Source organism: Suricata suricatta, chromosome 4, assembly GCF_006229205.1.
Source record: "Suricata suricatta isolate VVHF042 chromosome 4, meerkat_22Aug2017_6uvM2_HiC, whole genome shotgun sequence".
In the NCBI taxonomy this organism is placed as follows: Eukaryota; Metazoa; Chordata; class Mammalia; order Carnivora; family Herpestidae; genus Suricata; species Suricata suricatta.
In genome coordinates, this window is record NC_043703.1 from 40,033,792 (window position 1) to 40,056,768 (window position 22,977).

General features: G+C 35.1%; 1 pseudogene; it reads left to right on the forward strand.

The window, feature by feature from the left end:
• Positions 1-383: 383 nt before the first annotated feature.
• LOC115290555 overlaps positions 384-22,977 on the forward strand; it is an 82,348-nt pseudogene continuing 59,754 nt past the window's right edge.

Genomic DNA, 22,977 nt, shown 5'->3' on the forward strand with positions numbered 1-22,977 from the left:
TCAAACTGCTCTACTTTACAACCATTGAATGTATGTTTCCCCCCCCATCTATGTGTCTTTGATTCTTGTTCTGGCCTCCATTTATAGTCATTGTTACCTTCTTCATATTTCAGTCCTGTCATAATCAATCACCTCATGAACTTTCTACTTAACTCTCTGAAATAGAAGTGATTTCACCCTAGTTTGAAATATATATCCTTTATATATCTGAAACATATAACAGCTATGAATATTATACATATAATTTTACACAAAGATTTTACTGATTCTCTTTTAATATTAGATTTTATATGGGGAGATAAGATTACAAAAATTTAAATATTTCTTTAATTAAAAAATGTGAAAGCTCTTGAAATGACAATTGTTTCCATGACCCATGCATGATGATTATAACTCTTAAGAAGCAGGAAGAACATTGTAATGCCATCATTCAGGAGTCTGACCTGTCCAGTGTTATGTTTGACAGTGTCATCACCACATTTTCAAATGACAAAATTCCAAGAGGAATATCAGGTACATTGGACAATACTTGCAGTAAAGGATCAATTCTAGCAAGGGAAAAGAAAATGAGTCACAAGAGCAGAGAGTGTTAAAAACTATGGAGTAGAATTTCATTTGCCACTCATCTTGCACTTAGGGGACATTTCATCTTTTTCCAGCATGCCACACTTGCTTCCTCTTTATAGCTTTTGTACTAGTTTCTTTGCCTGGAATATGATAACCTACGCCCTGCATGTTTCTTTTTCATTCTTCTGAAGCCATTGCTCAAATATCTTCTTACGCTGTGGCTTCTCTAATGATCTTTTCTATAACAGCATTTGTGTCCACCACCTGTGTCAGTCTCTATCACCCTTGCCTTTCTCCTGCAGCACTTTTCTTTTTCTACCACAGGACATAATTCATTCAGTTTTATTTTTATTACATTGTTTCTACAGCACCTGCCACAAATACATGCAATAAGTATGCTTCACAAGTGCAGAACATTTGATGTCTTCTCTTTCACTTTATTACAATTTTTTTAATATATTGTTTTTTTAAAGAGACAGAGAGAGAGAGAGACAGTGTGAGCAGGAGAGAATGGAGATAAAGAGAGACACAGAATCCAAAGCAGGCTCTGACGTAGGGCTCAGTCTCATGAACCGAGGGCTCATGACCTGAGCTGAAGTTGATGCTTAACCAGCTGAGCTACCCAGTCACCCCTGTTTTCTCTTTCACTTTAAACTGCTAGATTCCCAGTCCCAGGACCATGTAAGGTAAGAATAACTTCTAAAAAATGCTTACTGTATAAATTAGTTAATTAAAGGTGAGTAATAAAATAAAATGGCATAGTTATGTTCTACTCTATGCTATTCAGGTCACAGTTAATAAATTATCTTAAATTATGAGCTCTGTGTTTTTAGAAAAACAGATTCAAAATAGCCATATGGATGGTGAAGTGCTTTTGTCATGTGAAGAAGAATTATAGGACCTTATTATCTTTATTGGGGAAATTATCCACTGCTAAGTATTTAATAGATATCCTCAAATATCCATGAAGATGGATGAAATGTCCTATATGTCTCTAAGTGTTGAAAGTATGAAGAAATGGGAGAAAAGTAACTAATTGCATTTCTTCTCAATATAGTGAAGAATATTCCAACATTCAGAGCTGTCCACAAAGAGAAAGAGGTGCCTCAGGAATTAGGAAGGTAGTGTTTTAAGCATTATTTGCATAACTTTTTCCCAGAGGGGTTATAAAAGTGGTTGCTGTATGGATTAGATGCAAAAACATTCACTTGGGATACACTGAATATTCTGTGAAAAATAAAATATTAAAGGAGAGGTATCTACAGAGGTAAGATACTTAGGCCTAGTGACAAGGAAAAAGACTAAGTTTTGCAATTTGAACTCATAGAATATCAAAACATTTGTTATTATTATCCTTGAGATAAATTACTACATAATATTAAACAGAATGATCAGAACTTTTGTTATAATCCTTCCAAATTAAGTGAATATTATACAGGAATAATAGTTTATTCTTTACTTAAGTTATTTTTTTTCCTCTCTGTTGTCTTGCCTTCTTTATATTGCTGTATTAATCATTTTGTGTACCGTTTATCAAGTAATTGTACTTATAAATAAAAGTGTCTAAAATTAATTTCTCTATTGGGCTAATAAAGTTATTCTTATGGCATTATTCTCAAAGATTTGGATGATTCTTTTACAAAGAATAAACATCAATATGGTTTATGGTCTTAAAAACTATTGCCAAGCGTTTACAATAAAAGATTCAAAAATAGTCTGATCTTCATGGTGTTTTCTGTTGTGCTATTGACTGCATGACTAGTTGAATCAATGGTGCAGAAATTGGTCATTTATATTGCAAAAATCAGAATCCATTGAAAAACAGCTGACTATAACTGTTAGCTTTGTGAGAGAACACATATTAGATTAAGGTGACTTGTTTTCATAACCTCAGGAAGAAATTCTAAACAATGATTTACATACATAATATTGTCATTCTATTTTTTATTATTGTTTCATATAATTTTGTTTGTTTTTGATGTGAGTTGATTTTAAATTCTTGGCTAGTATTTTGGATGCCACAGGGGAAGACTACTCTGTGAGGTGACTTAGTTTTGAAAAAACTTCCTGGTTCCTCCCTTTAAGGAAATTCATGTTTTCAAAATCAAAAATTTTGGGGATATGTTGTTAAAAACAGTTATTATTAAAAATCTAGATATTTCATTGACCTCCTAGGGAGTAAATAAGTAGGTTAATTTAATGATGTAATGCCTTCTAGCTATGCTGCAGAGTGGAATGCCCCAAAATTTTGTGGCCTAAACCCTAAACCCATGAGGTGTAGTCAGGAATTTTGGCAGCTCTTTGGAAGTCAATACAATGTGGAAGTTGAATGCCTAAGATCACTCAGGCTCTTCTTCTGGTTTCGGGGCAGATCTAGAGATAAGAGAGCATTTTACTTACATGTCTAGTGCCTTGGTAGGGTCATCTGGAAGACTAGCTTAAATAGAACCCTCTTTTAGAACTTTCCTACCATCTCCTCAGTAACTAGACTACTTTCATGAAATCTCTGGGCTCTAAAAATAAATCTTCCAAAATCCAGGATATAGAACCTGCTAGTTGTTGGAAAGGCTAGACCTGCAGAAACTGGCATATAGTATTATGCTCACAGTACTCTGCCAGTAGGTTACTGGCCAGTCTATTTTTAATGAAAGGAGAAATACAACACAGCTTTTGAGGAATATCAAAAAATATTTGGTTATCTTTACTCTAAAAAATGAACTGAGTTTTAATCCTTTAGACAAATGTTCTTGAAGTTCCCTTTAATATTTAATCAGGGAATTAAGAAATACCTCTTTTTCTCTTCTTATGGCTTTTAAAAATTCATACTCTTAGTCTCAGCAAACGTCAAGGAGAGATTTCATTTCAAATCCAATAGCATGCAAACTCAGCTATTTGGAGTTCAATTTTAGGAAAAAGTCAAGTTTGTCCAGCCCCTGCTTAGGTTTCCAAATAAAGTATTTCATTGTTTCTGGATTAGCTGAGACCTAGGTTCACTATTTCAATTTAGGTTGGCCATTCAATTTTTATAGCAAATTCTTAAGCATTCACAAGGTTTTGCGATTCCTTTTGAGTTCTTTTTAAAATATGACAATACTTGTCAAAGCCTGGTGAACCTAAAAGAGTTGGCTGAATCTCACCTGTTTTACATTCAATTTGGAAGCTCATTTGGGCCTGGCGGAATATGAAATGTCAAGGTGCGTGGCTTAAAATCGTAAAGTTAGAGCACATAAACTAATGCAAATTCATAAAAATCCGCAATGGTATGTTATGATTAACTTCAATAACAGGTAAAATCAAGACCATCAGACAGTGAGGAATCGGCACTAGGACAATTTGTAAAGTAGCTCGAGTTTGTTCTCAAAGCCCTGCCAAATCTTTCTAAGTTCTTTTAATCTTGTTTCAGCCTGACTCTGATTTCTAAAGCAGTCATACCCTTTATCCTTTAGCTGTACAGGCTTCCAAGCACTGACAACCTTCCTCATGAATATCCCTGTCCCTGGGGATTCTCTGCACTTCTTTTCTGTTAAAATTTATTTGAATTTGTTTAACACATACATATGTAATATATATGTGAGTAGTATATATGTTTCATTATAATACTAGCATATTGCAATATATAACATACAGCATACAGTATATAATATTTATATAGTATAATTATAGATATAGAAATTTAGTATACATAGTTATATAAGTTATATATTACATAATATGTTGTACATTATATATTATATATATCAGTATTGGATAATATTGTGGTGTTATATATTACATATACAAGTATATTACAAGTATATATTATATATGTAATATATGATACACAATACTATTATATGTGCATAACATACATTATATATATATATATATATATATATAATATGTATTTTTTTCTTGGAACTGACTTACTAAGAGGTCCTTAAAGGCCGTTATTACCATTATCTTCTTATATCACAGAATAAAATCTGTTATTATGGCTTTTAGCAAATATTTTTATATTCCTTTAGATAAATTAACATAATATTTTAGTATATTAGGCTTTATACTATAAGAATATCATACCTAATTTAATGCACCTTAGCCCTCCCTACTGTAATGACTTATAAAAATAAAACATAGGACACCCGGGTGGCTTGGTAACGGCATCTGACTTCTGGTGTCGTGATCAATGAATGGTTCATGAGTTTGAGCCCAACATTGGGGTCTGGGCTGTCAGCACAGGGTCCACTTCGGATCATCCATCCCCCTCTCTCTCTTCCCCTCCTCCGCTCATGCTTTGTCTCTTTCTCTCAAAAATAAATAAATATTTAGAAAGAGAGAGAAAGGAAGAGAAAAGAAAGAAAGAAAGAAAGAGTTAAGTCAATTCATGGCATATTTTTAAAGCTATCCTTAAAAAATCAAATTAAATCTAATTTTGAATGATTTCAATTCCTTAGAGAAGCAACTAAAGGTATTGGCAAAGAAAGTAACTAAAACATTTACTAATTTACTAAAGTAAATTAAAAACATTTTAAAAAGTGAAAATGGCGAGAAATTAAAAATGCAACCCCATTTTATCTCTATCCTGGCATTAGATCTCTTCAAATCACCTAAAGACCCATTTAGGAAGATAAAATCTGTTACAGGAATCTATTTCTGTGTTACAAATTATCCCCAAATATAGAGGCTTAAAACAATTCCTGAGTCAGGAATCAGTGACTCCAATCTGCTTTTCCATGTCTCATGAAGGTGTGGTCAGGCTGTGGTAAATGCTGGAAGACAAGGTGGCTTGAGCAGTTTGAGTGGAGAAGGCGTGAGTTTGTGTGTGTGCGCGCGTGCGCGCTTCGTCTCAGATCCTCTTCGGGTGTTCCGTCTGCAGGGGTTTGTGTAAACTTCTTTGGCAGCTTCAGGACACCAGCTTCTTTGCTCGGAGCCCCAAGGATGCCCTGGTGTCCAAGCACCGAGAGAGAAGGTGCGCCACTCTGAACAGGTCTTGCAACATCACTTGCGCTACATTCAGTTAGATGCAAGTGAATCGGAGACTTGTCCAGATTCCGTAAGAGGGACCTAGAACACCCCGCCTCTCCTCACCATAAAAGCACACTTGCTCAGTGTGAAGAGTATCAAGGCCAAGTTTCAAAGAACAGGTATAATGGAAAGTTTTATTTTGCACAAACAATTTTGAAATAGGCATAATAAAGAAGTAAGGAAGTAAAATATTTATGTTAAAAATATTCACTAGCAGCAGGAGTCCAGAAGTATTTAATTTTCTGATGCTCAGAAACAGCAATAATTAAGGAAACACACAAATCTGACTCAATTACAAATATCTGACTATTTATTATAATCTTTCCTTCCTAATAGCCTATGAATCTTTCTCTTTAGCTCATGCCATAAGTTTTCTTCCAAGTGAACTCTTATTTTCTGAGGTACTTTCTATAAAATGTACTCAGAGTGTGTCCAACAGGTATGGATTTTTTAAATGAAAGTGAGAACCCACTTTTTGAGATAGATAAAACTCAGGGAAAAATCTCTAAACTCTTTGGTCTTCCTCTAGGTTGATGACAAAGTAATACCTGTATAGTTTTTCTATCATTGCATTACATATCATTATTACTCTTGTGATTTTTATTATTTTATCTGTTACTCCTACCCGGGCTATGAAACTTTAAACATAAGTATTCTTTATTTGTATTCATTGTGCTTAGTTTAATATTATACCAAAAAGGTGAAATATTTAACATTTGTCTTATTAAGGAAGAACGAGAGTTAACATTTTTTCCATATCTTACAAAAGCCACTTAAAAATACAAAAGAGGAAATTCCATTTGGTTAGTAATTTCAATCTAAGCAGGTACAAAGTAAAACTATCACAAATTTGTACCTTTCATGTCATATGACAGCTATAAGTGAACACATGAAATAACTCAAGAAGAAAGATAAAAGCCTAGCCATTAAGTTTTAAGATTTGGAGATTTTCAATAATAGTAACAATAACAACAGCAGCAATAACAATAATAATGATGATAAGCACCATCATTGGCCATCCCTTTATATGTTGTATAGTCCCTTAATTTCATTGTCCTTCAAGCTCTCTCAATCTTAATATTTCTGGAACTTTAAGTTTTATTTTTGTCTTTCTCAGTTTAATCATGATCTTTTGAGAACCCTAACTCCTAAGTAATTATTTATTTTACTTTGTCCTTATAGCTATGCTAAAGGATAGCACATAGCTAGGTATGATCAAGAATTATACTTGTTTCTGACTAAATTACTCAATCCAACAAATAAAAAAGGTAATATTTTGTTTATAAGCTGAAAAATATTTAATAGAACAGTAATTCTAAATGAATCCCCCCCAAATCCCTAGTCTGGTAAAATGTTTCTCCCTTGTCTGAAGTCTCAATAAAATCAAGCGTAGGCTTTAGAATTGTGCACAAAAGGGGTGCCTGGGTGGCTCAGTTGGCTAAGTGTTGGATCCTTGATTTGGGCTCAGGTCATGATCTTAATGGTTGGTGAGATTGAGCCCCATGTCCAGCCTCAGCATGGAGCCTGCTTGAGATTCTCTCCCTCTCTTTCTGCCCCTCCCCACTCACTCTAAGTAAATAAAATAATGAAATAAAATAAAATAAAGAATCAGGCATAATATATCTTTGAACAGTCTTATGACTTCTTTAATGAGGTTGTGGAAAAGTTCTATAAGTACTAGAAATAAATTATAAACCAGAAAATATAATACCTGTCAAAGAATAGCATAGTTTCCAATTATTTAATCTAGCTTGGAAAGGCCAGGGTGAAAATTATAAAACATATCACTCAGTTTTTAAAAAACACTTGTAAACTTCCTACCAGTTTATTTACTTCAACTTAACTGAATATATGTTAATGCTATATAAGAAGAAAGAAAGTGAAATAATAGCATAAAACCACAGTGAAATGTTTAGACAGGTCACACTGATATTACTGTCATATGGCTGATTCTCTTCAAGTGATTAGTCTAATTTTCCGAATACAGGAAAAGAAAACAAGAGAGATAAAGCAGAATGGCACAGATGACACAATATTATCAAAACTGATATTCAGCCTCACCCCTGGTGCGTCAGTGAGAACCACTTCTCCAACCATGAGAAATACATAATCTTGGTTTTGATGCTACCTTTTCAGAAATCCTATTTTTCCAGTTTCAGGGCAACCCATTCCAAGTTTCTATGCATCATGAACTTAAACCAAAATCATCTTATTATATTGACACTATATCTTTATTAGAAGCAAAACATAAGAATATCAGGAAATCTTTTTGATTTCCATATGTATTAGTCCATTTTTCTATATACCATAAAGTCTAGCAGAACTCCTTTTTTTTAAGCCCATGTATCAATCACATAATTGGATGAGATTTTTTTTGTTGTTGTTTTTGTTTTTGTTTTTACATTCTCTCTGTTCCCAGAAGTTCTAATCCGAGGCATAAAAGTATGCATTAGATACATACTCAAAAGTGACTGGTAATTAATAGGTTCATTGTTCTTAAGGAAACTGCTTATATAAAAGTTAAAACAGAAGTGTAATATAATCAGGCAGCCTTAAATCGAAAGTGGGATGAACACATAGTCAAACTTTAAAAATCCTATCAAACTATCCATAAAATCACATAAAATTGTGTCCATGTGTTCATGTGTTTACAAGTGGGCTTATTGATGGACAAAGTGTCATCTAGCAAAGTCCTTCTTATCTTTTAAAGAATTATTGTGCTAAATACTTATGATTTTTTCTTCTTAGCAATGTATGTACCTCAGACTATTAGATTATGCATAATTCCTTCCCCCTTCTTGGTAAAAAAATATTTAACAATCAGATGACTTTTATATATAACTACTGGCTTATCTTGTTTTGTACTGTGTGTGTGAAAACTGAAAGAAACTTCTTTTTTCCAGGTGATACCTAAGACGTGGAAGGATTTATAAGTGAATTCAGTATTATGATAAGGGAAGTGGCTAGGGGATAGTTTTCAGGGGATGTGAGAGAGAACAGTAAGAAAGGAATAATCGTATTTACCACTCTACCTCTCAAATTCGAGCTTTCTTGAAAACATTGCTTCAAAGGGGGCATTTTGTTTCTGATTACTGCCTGCCAGCACAGACTGTGTGCTTTAGAGCAGGGCTGAGGAATTTCCTTTTCTACTAATCTTTTATCCTAGAACAGACAACCATCTGTTTTAGAAAGTTTGGGAGGAAGCACTCATCTCGTCATAGAAACAAACAAACAAACATACTTGTCTCTCCGAACATTTTGTCTGCCTTGACTATAATTCCATCATGCTTTTACACTTAAGGGTACAAATGGGGGCAAAGTTATAGATGTACTCTGAGGGCTGAGCGTTAGATTCTGGGCTTTGAGTTTATCACAATACCAAAGTATCTGGAATAACTCCTGTTTAATTTTTTTCCTTTCCCCCACCCCATGTCTTCCACCCTCTATTGCTCAGCCTTTTTGTATTAAATCAATCATCATCCATCAGTTCTGCCTCTAGTCCAGGTTATATGATGCAGAAGAATATTCACTCTGCTTTTCTCATCCTCAGAAACATTCAGGTGGGATTGCCTTCCCCAATGACCCATAAAACATTGCTTCCATTATTACCTCCGTGTGGGCATTTGAATGTGAGGTATGCCACTTTCTTTCTGTTTTATTCACAAGCACATTTCAAAATGCCAATCAAAATCACTGGAGAAACTGCTCTTATTTGGGGTAAAAATGATGGTCCCTGACAGTATTTCACAGTTTTGGTCATGAGCCTCAGTGATATATTTATATCTCTCCTTAGAATAACAATTGGTAGAACCAGTGTTTTTAGCACATGAATTATGGCTCTATTGTGAAATGCCTCAGGAATTACATTTTAAGAACTATATTAAGTAATTGTTTTACACGTGATGTATCACTATTATCTCATTTAAAACAGCTTTTCAATATTTTAAATGGAAGTAGATTTTTGATGTTAATTTCTATATTGTAAACTGTTTAAAATTAGATCTTGATATAGAACTTATTGACAAAGAATGCATTTTTCCCTCCTTGTTTCAACAATAATTTGCAATTATTGAAGCTACAGGGATGGAATTAGAATAACATGTGCATCTGAGATCCAATATGTTTTAGGGGAAGAAACAGAATCTGGGAACTGACCCTAACTCTAACCAAAGCAAACTCTTTCAATTATTTGATTTGTGCGCATAGGCAAGTCTTTTGATTCCCACAGCCCTGGTTTTCCTTGGGGCAGAGAGTACTAAAATCACACATATTGCTGAAGAGTCAGGCACTGAACTAGCATGCATTCCTCTGTCAACCTCAGCTCCTTGGCTTCCTCCCACCTCTCTCCACACCCTTAGTGTAATTGTGCAGATCTAATGGAACTATATTTATGCAAAGATGTTTTATATCATTAGGTGCTATACAAATTAAAGAAACTTTTTTCATTCTAAACTTTTGCATTAAATAACTTATTATACCCACCAAAGACACAGAAGTTTAAATTTTAATTTACAAGCATAAGATTTAAAAGGTATCCCAGCAGGACCTGGGTGGCTCAGTCGGTGAAGCATCCAACTTTAGCTCAGGTCATGATCTCCATGATCTTGCAGTCTGTGGTTCAAGCCCTGCATCAGGCTTTGTGCTGACAGCTCAGAGCCTGGAACCTGCTTCAGGTTCTGTGTCTCCTTCTCTCTCTGCCCTTCCTCAACTCATTCCCTCTCCCACCCTCTCAAAAACAAATAAATATTAAAAAATATTTCAAAAGGTATTGTATTACCTTAATAAAAGAAAACCAAAACAGCTCTTTCCTTTCTAGTACAGAAGAGGCTTTTGCTTCAGGCCTTCAACTTTTGTTACAGTATTTGAATAGCTTTAAAGTTTGTGCTTACTCTGTTTATATTTTGATATTTAATCTTAACTAAAGTGACAAAATAGAAACTATCTTTTGGGAAATACTGAATAGAGTACCTAATCACTCCCAGGTAAACCCATATCACACTTGAGGAATAGTCTAATTCAACAAAGTCATTGTACAGATATGGAAACTAAGTTATAGAATTATCAAGGATGGTTATGGTGTCTTTCATTCAGAATGAACCCAACAGAGGTATTTTTATTAAGATTATTCAGCACATGATCAGCTGGTCTAGGTCCAGAGCTCCACCCCGGCAATGGCACTGTTGGCAATGAGTACAGTGTTTTTTCTCTCAGCCTCTACTTCACAGCTGACACACATGAAGCCATACAATACTTTGAAAGTCAAAAGAAAATCAAATCCAAACAAAAGAAGATTGTAATATATTTAATAGACCTGAATTAATAACCCTTCAATTCCTACCTAATATGTGTTTCTACTTACAGTGTATAAAATGGCCACTAAAATGAGATATTAAAGGTACATTTATTTAAATAAATTTGTAATGTTTATTTTTGAGAGAGAGAGGGAAAGGGAGACAGAGTGTGAGTGGAGAGGGGCAGAGAGAGAGGAAGATACACCATCTGAAGCAGGATTCAGGCTCTGAGCTCTGAGCTTGAACTCACAAACCATGAGATGATGACTTGCGCCAAAGTTAGAGGCTTACTCTACTGAATCATCCAGGCACCCCAAAAGGCACATTTAAAAGCCAGGCAACACTAATGGAGTTTGTTACCTCTCTGATAATTCTGTATCTAGTATATGGTTGTGTTGGGGTTAAGAAGTCTTAAGACCTATAACAAGACATACATTTTATGCAAATGATAAAGACTAGGAAACACCTTGTAGAATAGTAGTGTAGTATTTTATAAATGTTTGCCCTAGGAGGCTGAAGCTGTGAAATCTTCAGCTACCATTTACATCCATGAAAAACCGATGTACTTTACAGATACCTGAAAGATCTCTTGGAAGCATCACATTTAGATAATTTATTATTAGAAGTGACACTTATTTGAAATGATACGATTGAAAACAATTATAGTGACTTATTTTTAATACCAAAGAACAATCTCCAAAGGGCTTCCATTGCGATGCCTCCCACTGCCCATTTGGCCTCCAGTGCAAGGCTTAAACAGGCTCCTCTGTGAGGTGCAGAGGACCAGCATCTGTAAACTGTTGTGTATATAGTATTTACTTCCGTCCCCTGACTTGTTTTTGAAAGCAGTATGATGGAAGTATTACCCCTGTGTATGTCACAAATGGCACATGGGAAAATTACTGATGGAGCACTTGAAGGGTGAGATGAAATATTTTACGCAGAGTTGGGAATAAGGGCCTTTCAGGTGGAAACAGCAGTGTGAGAAATTTTAGGGAGTGTAGAAGGACACTGCTATCTACGAAAAGGCAGGCAACTTAGTTTGCTCATTAATTGGACAGAGGTCAAGGAATTCATCCATTCGTTTCCTAGATAATAAGTTGACAAGTTAAGTCTGAAGGTTTTTTTCCCTAATATCTACCCTGTATGAACCATTTCATACTCTGAGATGCTAAGTAAAATTTCTTTTTTCTTTAGTTTCTCCAGTGGGGTTTTGTCATTGTTGTTTGCTTGGTATTTATTTGTATAGGTAACAAAAATGTAATATGAAATCTACTCTCTTAAATGTTTAAGTGCATGGTACAGTATTGTTAACTATATGCAAATTATGGCACAGTAGATCTCTAGAAAATTTTCCAATTGGATCTTTGAAACTTTATACCTCTAACACATCAGTCTCCTATCCCCTTCTCTCCTCAGTCCCTACAACTACCATTCCACTCCCTGTTTCTAAGATTTTGACTATTTTAGATATCTCAATAGACTCAGTACTGCATGATTTGTACTTTTGTGATTGGCTTATTTCACTTAGCCTGATGTCCTCAAGATTCATCCACATGATAGTGTAAAACAAGATTTTCTGTTTTTTTTAAATATAGTTTGTTGATTTATTTTTTTAAGAGAGAGAGGGAGGGAGGGAGGAAAGGGGTAGAGAGAGAGGGAAACAGGGAATTGCAAGGAGGGGATTCTGTCATTGCAGAGCCAGATATGGGGCTTGAACTCATACACCATGAGATCATGACCTGAGCTCAGATCAAGAGTTGGATGCTTAAATGACTGAGCCACGCAGGTGCCCCGAGATTTCCTTCTTTATAAAGGCTGAATAATATTCTAGAGTATGCATATACCTTATTTTTTTATCCACTTGTCTTTTCATGGCCAGTTAGGTTGTTTCAACCTCTTGACTATTGTGAGTAAAGCTGCAATGGACACGGGAGTGAGCTCTTCTTAAACCTTTTTTGGAGGGGCGCCTAGGTGGAGCAGTGGGTTAAGCGTCTGACTTCGGCTCAGGTCATGATCTTATGGTTCATGAGTTCGAGCCCTGCATCGGGCTCTGTGCTGATAGGTCAGAGCCTGGAGCCTGCTCCAGATTCTGTGTCTACCTCTCTCTCTTCCCCTTTCCTACTCATGCCCTGTGTCTTTCTCAAAAATAAATAAACAAACAAACATTAAAAAAATATTTTTAAATTCTTTTGGATGAACACTCAGAAGTGGGATGGCATCAGTTCTACTTTTGATTTTTTGAGGAACCTCCATACTCTCTGTGGGGGCAGCAGCATCATTTTACATTCTCAGCAACAGTGAACAAGGGTTCCAGTTTCTTAACATTCTCCGCTAGCACATGCTACTTTCTGTTTTTGTTTTTATTTGTTTGTGTAAAGGTCATCCTAACAGGAGCGAGGTGGTATCTTATTGTGTTTTTGATTTGCATTTCCCTGATGATTAGGGATGTTCAGCATATTTTTTTGTATGATTTCTTTGGAGAAATGTCTTTTCAAGTCAGATTTTTTTATCAAGCTGCTTGGTTTTTGTTTGTTTGTTTTGTTTTGCTATTGAGTTGCAGGAGTTCCTTATGGGCATACCTCATTTTATTGTGCTTTACAGATATTGTATTTTTTTTCTTTTTTTTTCTTTTTTTTTTCTTTTTTTACAAATTGAAGGTTTGCACCAACCCTTCATTGAGGAAGTCTATTGATATCATCTTCCAACAGCTTTTGCTCACTTCATGTTTTTCTCCCATTTTGGTAGTTCTCTCAATAGTTCAAATTTCTTATTAGTATGATATTTGTTATGGAGATCTGTAATCAGTGATCTTTGGTGTCACTATTATAATTGTTTCATGACACCACAAATTATACCCATGTAAGACGGTGAACTGAATACATGTTCTGTGTGTCTGACTGCTTCACTGATGGGCCCTTCCTCCATCTCTCTTCCTCTCCTCCAGCCTCCCCTCTTCCCTGAGACACACACTGAAACCTCAGATGATGGTTTCCTTTTTTTTTTTTTGAGAAAAATGTATTTTTAATTTATGTACATTGTTTTATTAGAAATAATGCTATTTTACACTTAACAAGCTGCAACATAGTAAAAACATAACTTTTAGATGCACTAGGATACCAAAAAATGTATTTGACCTGCTTTATTGTGATTTTGCTTTATTGTGGTGATCTGGAACCAAACTCACAATATCTCCAAGGTGAGCCTATGTGCAGTTTGGCTATTATCCTCTTGTCAGATATATGGTTTGAACATATTTTCTCCCATTCTGTAGGGTGCCTTTTCACTTTGCTGCACAATAGTTTTTGTTTAATGAGTCCCACCTATTTTTGGTTTTGTTGCCTGTGGTTTTGGTATCATATCCAAGAAATCATTGGCAAAAAACAATGTTATGAAGTTTTCTCCCTATATTTTTTTCTAGGGATTTTGTAGTTTTAGGTGTTATATCTATGCCTTTCATCTATTTGAGTTGATTTTTATGTATGATGTAGATAAAGGTCTTATTACACTCTTTGCATGTGAATTTTAAAAAATGTTTTGCACCTCAAATGAACACAAAGTTACAATATGGTTTAGGGTTATTAAAATTAAAGTACACAGTGATTTCAGAAGGGCTTTTGCCCAGGGTCTTACACAATCAAAGCAAATAGAAGCATGTTAAAAGAGTGGATAAAATGTCTGCAATGTATTCTATGAGAGGTTACTTTCTTTCCTTTTGTTTAAATGTTTATTTATATTTAGAGAGAGAGAGGCAGACTGCAAGTGGGGGAGGGGTAGAGAGAGAGGGAAGAGATGGAATCAGAGACAGGCTCCAGGCTCTCAGCCGGCAGCACAAACCATGAGATCATGACCTGAGCCGAAGTCGAATGCTTAAGTGACTGAGCCACCCAGGCGCCCCTATTTCCTTTCTTAAGGTAGTTGCTTTAATAGTGAAAATAATGCAGAAATGAGGATGGGGAAGTCAGAATTTAATTGAAGTGAGTGTGAAATGGATTTGGGGAATTTAGTTGTTATCGCGTTGTTGTGTGGACAAAATGTAATGTAGCTGACAAAATACAGTATTAATAGAATTATAGAATCTAAAATAAGATGTCGATAACACATCTATATTTTAATTACTAGGCACTACATATTAAAAGAGACATAGACAAACTAGAATTTGTACAGCAGATAATAAGAATGGCAAAATAAATCATGTTATAATAGGAATTGACCTAGAAATTGAAGATTTTACACTGAGAAAGAGAAAAATCGGGAAAATGTGACATCTTTGGTTCAACTACTAGAAATGTTATTTTAAGGGAAACAAATTGGACTCTTTTTTTCATAATGTCAATGGTTGAATCAAAGTGCCTTAGTAAAAATTGCATGAAAAAATTGTGTTGACATTACAGAATACATTTTTTATAAGTATAGATTAATACAATGCTTACAAAAGGGCAATCATACATTTCTACTCAATAACATGTTGTTCAGAATTGTGGTCAAATCTGTACTTACTCATCAAATTAGTTCATGGTTGGTTGTGTTAAGGCCATGTTAATTGCCAATTAATTACTACCCAGTCGATCACATTGACTGTGTGGCACCCTGAATTGGCCATTTAGCCAAAGGAAATATCTTGAACAGAAGACTGGTGTCCTGCTTATTTATTTTATCCAGAAATGGGCTGAGTCAATAATTTCTGTTTATTGCAGTAAATGTCCATGTATCACTGTAATATAAAACTCCCTAGTAAGAGCTCCATAATCTAGACCCTTAGTAGAATCCCACTACAAATCAAATGAACTGGATCCAGCTTCCATGATCTTTCTCAAAGATAGTGCTCCATGTTGACGAAATGAACAATTTAAAGGATCCTCTGTAGTTTGATGTCTAATGGGATAATTTCCAGTTTGGGCTTCTGTAGTGTAGGGAATTCCAGCTCCAGCCAGTATTATATTTTGTCTTAACAAAATGGAGTGGAGAATTGAGACCACAGCAAACATGTCTCAGTTATTCCTATAATTGCTTTGCCATTCATTATTCTACACAGACCTCATTTTTAAAAGGAGAGGTTGAGGATAAAGTATCTTTTCTTTTAAAATTACTTTTTCTTCTTAGTGTTTTTAATGTCTTCACCATTCCTAAATTTTGTTCATTAGTGCAAAAATAGACCACAGAAATGCTGTCTAGAGACCACGACATTGGGGGGATAATGCTGATCTTTCCACTCATTTCCATTTCTGTTACATAAAGTAACTGAATGTCCTTCCAACAAATTCTTTTTTTCTCTCTTAAAGTACTTTTGAGTTGTGTTTCTCTCACTTGGAACACAGAGTAATGATAACACAATTATAAGAATGAAGACCACAGGGGTTATAAAAGAGGGGGTGATAAGGCTCTGAAGTGTAACAGCAGAAACAGTATTTCTATAATTTTTTCAAAAGAAATACTTTGTTGGAACAATTGATAAAAATTAACATACTTAGGAAGATGAAAACTCATTAATATGCAAATGTCACATTGGGGACAATTATAGAATAATATACAATCCAGATAACAGATTCATAACCCATTTAAATTCACTAAAATTCTATGGCATTTGCATTGGAATTAGCTGCATGACTAAATGATAACTTTAGCTGAGTTTAAATCTTTGGATATATTATTTTCTTTCTAGGAAGATAAAAGAATCCGAAAATCCTTTAGTGAGAAATCCTCTAAAATACCAAATTTTAAAATTATGAAAAAATTTCCTATTGGCTTGATTGTATCATGTTAACTTAAGGTGCAAGGTTTTGACTATCATCCCAATAATAGTGTTACTTTTAGTAGAGAATTGAGCAAACATTTTCTGCAAAAGCCAGATAGTAAATATTGTCGACTTGGTTGTCCATACCGTGTCTGTCCTAGTGCTGGACTCTGCTGGAATAGTACAAAACCAGCTGCAGACAACACCTAAATGAGCATGCAAGTTTTCCAGTAAAACTTTATTGGAAACTCAAAACATTAAAACTCACACTTGTTTTAAGTTCTATGTGTCTCAAAATATTACACTTTTTTGACTTAAAAACAATATTAGTCTTAACAAAAAAACCTATGTTTAGCTCATGAAACCCACAGAAACAGGCAATAGGCTGGATTTGGCCTTCAAGCCATAGTTTGCCAATCACTGATAGTTAAATAAAACCTTAATTTACTGTTTTCATCTATTCATTTAGCTATGGCTTTAGTCCCAAGAAACTTAGAGGACTTGAATAAGTTCTGTGGTTAATATGTTTGGGTATAGTTGTTTCTTCCACCAAACGCTTAATAACTACAATTCATAGATGTCAGAAAAGAAATATAAGTTAATTGGAGAAATATCAATTCTGAATTTGCTAGCTAGATTTAAGATACTTCTCTACAGTCACTGTTTTCATAATTCTAATAAGAACAGTACACAAACATCTTTGTCATGAACTTAATCACCTGACAACATATGCTGTTCTGGCCTAAAGCAAAAGTTCCAAGAATTTTCTAAGTCAGTTTATTTGGTTTTTGATCACTTTTTATTTTTAAACTTTTGTTTCTTTTGCCTTTTATAGTGTTGTTAACACGCTTGGCTGCAATACAGGTACTTAGAGCACCATCTAGAGATGAAAGTTAAAATTAACATAAAAATATAGGGACCAAGAAGCAATGTAACTGGAAGATGACTTTGCAATTTACAATTAGTGTGCAAATTATATTTCCGAATGATTGGCTCTGAGACAGTCACACATTCCTAATTGAAAGCAAATACTTGTTTAATGTTGATTGTCTGCATGACTTTTCCAAAACTACATTGATTGAACAGTTTCAAACTATAATTTGCATTCCATGGAAATAATTAAGATAATGGATAGGTTACTGTGTATTTAATCATAGTCATAAAAACCTCTTGTGTTGAGTAGATATATTTTAAAAATCCACTAAATATAAACATAAAAATATAAAACAATCGAAATTGACATGAAGAATCTCTTCCCTTAAGCTCAAATAAAATTTTTCATTATCATATATATATATTTTCTTTTTTCTGCATAGGACCAAAAGTATATTCCAGGTTCATGATGTAAATAACACTTGTGTTTCTCAGTTTGTGACAGATGATGAAAAAACTGCAATCAGTTTAAGGAGTTTACTCTAATTTCCCTATTATATAAACATCCTGATCTACAATGAATCAAAAATATAGCTATTATTCTATTGATTTGGGGGATTGGGCCTATTTTCTCACTTGATCAGCTAATTGACAAAATGAATATTATTATTTAAATTTTTAATGTGTATTTATTTTTGAGAGAGAAAGAGGCACAGAGTAGGAGTTGAGGAGGGGCAGAAAACGATGGAAACACAGAATCTGAAGCAGGCTCCAGGCTCTGAGCTGTCAGTACAAAGCCTGATGTGGGGCTCGAACCCACAAGTGCTCCTATCATGACCTGAGCCAAAGTCAGACACTTAACTGACTGAATCGTCCAGGCACTTATTATTATTTTAAAGTATAATGTATAGTGTAACAGATTACAGTGGTCCCAACAAAATACTACTTAATTTTGACTTTTTAATTTCATTGTTTTTGAGAAGGAATCTGTGTTCCATGAAATTGTTAAGATACCAATGAGGTACTTTCTAAGAATGTAGGCAACAGCATGAACTGACTCCCTTTTGCCACATATTTATAGTGTATGAATCTTTCATCAGCTCTTGTCTCTGAAGTTTTATATATTATATCAGTTCCCCTCACTACCAATCAAAGGAATCTATAAGGTATATTTCTATTTCATAAATATAAAGAATTAAGTTATTAAGATAACAGACGTGTAATTCAAATCCAGGTATGCCTGGCTTAGAAGCAAGCTGTCTTTCTATTTTCAGTTCTGTCTCTTCCGGGGTAAGATTGGATTCCTATTAGAAATATAAAAATAAGTTGACACAGAGGAATTCATCACACAAATAGGGAGTAATACTATCATACAAAAGCCCATTCTCAATGTCAGCAAAATAAATGTAGGAAAGTTGCTAATGCTTCCCAAAATATACTTAACTTATTCATCTATAAAATGGGGATAGCAATTGTACCTAAATCCGCTTTGTTTTTAATAACTGCATGAGAAATCTATTTGAACTGTTGAGTATAATGTCTGGTATTGGAAAAATATTGAGGAAATTTGAACTCCTGCTGTGGGAAAAGAGGCAGAACAGGGTGTCTTACTTATTTGGGTGCAGAAAACTAGGGATCAGATTAGTGGGCATAATTCATTCAACTCCATGCTAGTTGATAAAAACAGAGAGGGGGTGCCTGAGTGGCTCTGTTAACTGTCTGACATCAGCTCAGGTTATGATCTCACAGTTTGTGAGTTCAAGCCCTGCGTCAGGCTCTGTACTAACAGCTTGGAGCCTGGAGTTTGCTTTGGATTCTGTGTCTCCTTCTCTCTCTGTCTGCCCCTGCTTTCCCTCTGTCTCTCTCGCTCTCAAAAACAAATAAACATTTAAAAAAATGAGAGAAAAAAATCAAATAAGGAAGAGACTGTTGACAGCAACCCACATTACTTAACACCTGTGATTAATTTAAAAACTAAAATCAGGAGTAAAGAAGCAACTTTTAAAAATCTCCACAATTGGCTGAGGTAAAATGTATGCTTCAGTTTGACCCTCCACCAAGTTTTCTACACCTCCAACATGCTCTTCTTTTTAACCCAGACATTTTAACGTACACACAGACCAAAACACACATTTTTTAATGTTTATTTATTTATTTTGAGAGAGACAGAGACAGTGCAAGTGGAAGAGAGGGAGAGAGAAAGGGAGAGAGAGAGAGACTCCCAAGCAGGCTCCTTACTGTCATCTTGGAGCCCAACATGGGACTTGAACCCATGAAACTGTGAGAACCTGAGCCAAAACCAAGACTTAGAGGCTTAACTGACTGAGCCACTATGTGCCTCCAAATGCACATATTTTTAAGTCCAGAATAAATTCCAGACTTTTTTCTTATATCAAAAATGTACTGTAAGTACGTGTGCTATAAGTTTAATCTAACCCAACATTTTATTTTTTTAATGTTTTTATTTTTTTTTGAGAGAGAGAGAGAGCGAGTGAGCGAGCATGAGCAGGGAAGGATCAGATAGAGAGGGAGACACAGAATCCGAAGACAGGCTCCTGGCTTTGAGCTGTCAGCACAGAGCCTGACACGTGGCTCTAACCCACAAGCTGTGAGATCATGACCTGAGCCGAAGTCGAATGCTCAACCGACTGAGCCACCCAGGTGCCCCTAACCCAATATTTTAAACAAATCCTGTTATGCCTTTGTACCATAGTCACATTGCTTTCCAGAAGCGGATTTTACCTTCCCTATTTGTAGATGCTTCTCTAGATATATAGATCATGTGACTAGGATGGTATGCTCCTTTAACCCCCAGGAACGCATGCAAATTTTATATGTAGTTTTACCTTTACAGTTGACTATTATATCATGGTTTCTTAGACGAATTTTTGCAACATATACAAAATGAGTTTAAGAAACTTTCATAATTACAATATACATGATACTTGTAAGAAAATTGAATTGAGCTAATCTAGGGATCCAAGTTGGAAATTTCAGGGTTTTTGTTGTTGTTCTTGTGTTTTTGTTTTTGTTGTTGGTGGTGGTGGTGGTTTCTGAGAAGTCTACTGCTGTCAGTGCCATTGAACAAGTGTTTGATCTTGAGGTAATGGAAGAGGGAACTCATGGGAGAGGAGAATCAGAAAGACATTGTTTTAAATTCCTGATTTTTTCACTTTCGAAATTGATGAGTCAATCACAATATATCTGACATTCAGACTTTGCACTTGTAAGTTGAATATAATATCTGGCCTATTTAAATCTCTAATGCCTAATTAGAGACCAACTTAAATATTAGATTAGAAGATATTTCATATTTTTAAGACCTAAAACTGTGTATTTATTATTTAAATGCTTTCTTTTTCTATTCTTTAATTGTTCAGCACTTAATTTAAGAATTACCCCTCATGGAGCTCCTGAGGGGCTGAGTTGGTTAAGCATCTGACTCTTGATTTTGGCTCAGGTCATGATCTCATGGTTCGTGAGATCGAGCTCCACATAGGGCTTCACACTGAGTGTCAAGCCAGCTTGAGATTCTCTCTCGCTCTCTCCGCCTCTGTCGCTGTCTCTGCCTCTCTCTCTCTCTCTCTCTGTCTCTCTGTCTTGCTCTCTCCGCCTGTCACTGTCTCTGCCTCTCTCTCTCTGTCTCTCTGTCTCGCTCTCTCCGCCTGTCACTGTCTCTCTCTCTCTGTCTCTCTCTCTGTCTCTCTTTCTCTCTCTCTCTCTGTCTCTCTTTCTCAAAACAAACAAACTTTTTAAAAAGTAATAATACTTCCTGGTCATAGAAAATAAAAAGAATAAAGAGATACTGTCTGTGAAAGGGAGAGTCCATATAGATCCATGATTTCAGCTCAGATCTCTCTCAACAAAGCATAAAATTCTGAGGTCACAGATGCAGTAAGAGATCATGTCTGTGTGTGTGTATGGGTGGGCAGTCAGGTGTGCAAATCCTTAGAGATGATCTTTTAAATGAGAATTTTGGGCAATTAGACACAATATCAGACAAGGTCAAATTTTTCTTTGTTAATTGCAAAATTAAAAGACCTCAAGCAGAGTATCCCTTAGGGGTTATAATAATGAATAAGGCTGAAATTCTAGTTGCTTATCATTTTGGTTTAACTATCACTATAGAATATGAAAAGGAGAAAACTAACAAGAAAGAAATGTTCTCTTCTCCTGTGCATCTTCCTATCTCTCTAATGCAGATAAAGAGTAAAAGATGACTTACCCATCTTTCTTTACAAACTACAAGCAGTTAGGGAGATCTTGACTTAACAGTTACCAGAATTCCATGAAGTTTTTTCTCCTAATAGTGTGCAATTCGTAGAACTCTCTGAGAGTTAAGATATAACACCAATTGCAATGGATCAAAGAAAAGATACACAAGACCACCAGAAATTGCCCCTTTAAATCTTTAAAATTGAAATTAGAGTATATATTGATTTTGCCTATCTATATTTAAAAATCTGAAAATAGCATGTCTGTAATGGAAATTTAGAAAACGGGGAATCACTATTACACATAATTGTAGTACTTACTGACTATCTCTAGCATGCAGAAATTAATATCAAGCTAGATGAGGCAGGTGAAAATAAAACAGTCAAATCATGTTGCCTTTCAAGAAAGGCATATTACATTAAAACACTGATTCTTCAGCCTGATTACTTGAATTCAAATTTTGTCTCCTCCAATTTTCCAGCTATTTTACTGGGAATCATCTAACCTCTCTGACTTTTAGTTTCCTCATCTGTGAAATGAGGTTACCATTAATACTTTCCTCATGACTACAGGGAAAGTTAAATGAGAGAATGCAGGTAAAACATCTAAGACAGTGCTTGACACAATAATGTGCTTACATATTAGGTGTAATTTAACTTCCATCTAGAATTTTCACAGGGAAAGATGATGGCCTTACTCCTAGAAATTCTTCTGGCCCTGATATCAGCCACATTTCTCACTCCAAAGGAGATATCCCCCGTTCTGTGAGCTTTGCTAACATGAATCCATCCCTCACAGACAGATTCACACTCCAGGGCCAATTGCTGGCAAAGCAGGTTTCTTCGCCTTTAAACTAAGGGCCAGTTTTAGACTGTGTTGAACTGAACAAGGTAATGCAGTGTTCTGGGAGACCAGCCAGGATTCTCTGTGAAGTTCCCCTTCATTTCAAATGTAAGCTGTCTTTGAACTACATTAGGTCACCTGAGTTCCTTTCACAATCACCCAGTTAGAGAGAAATAAGAAATAGATTCTTATGTCAGTTTTCTTCCTGTTGACGTGGAGAATGTCCAGAAATAACTACTTCAGAAGTGAACATGATGAATACTCAGTTCCAAAAGATGTCTGACAACATATGAATGTTTCTTCTGCCATACCTGTTTTCCACTTTTGCTTTATCTCTGTTGCCAAATTACAATATTTACTTTAAATTTTTTATAGTGACTGAAAAATTTGTAAGTTGATCAGCCAAAAAAATGCCTCTGAATCTATAATTTAAGTATTAAAGATCTCATT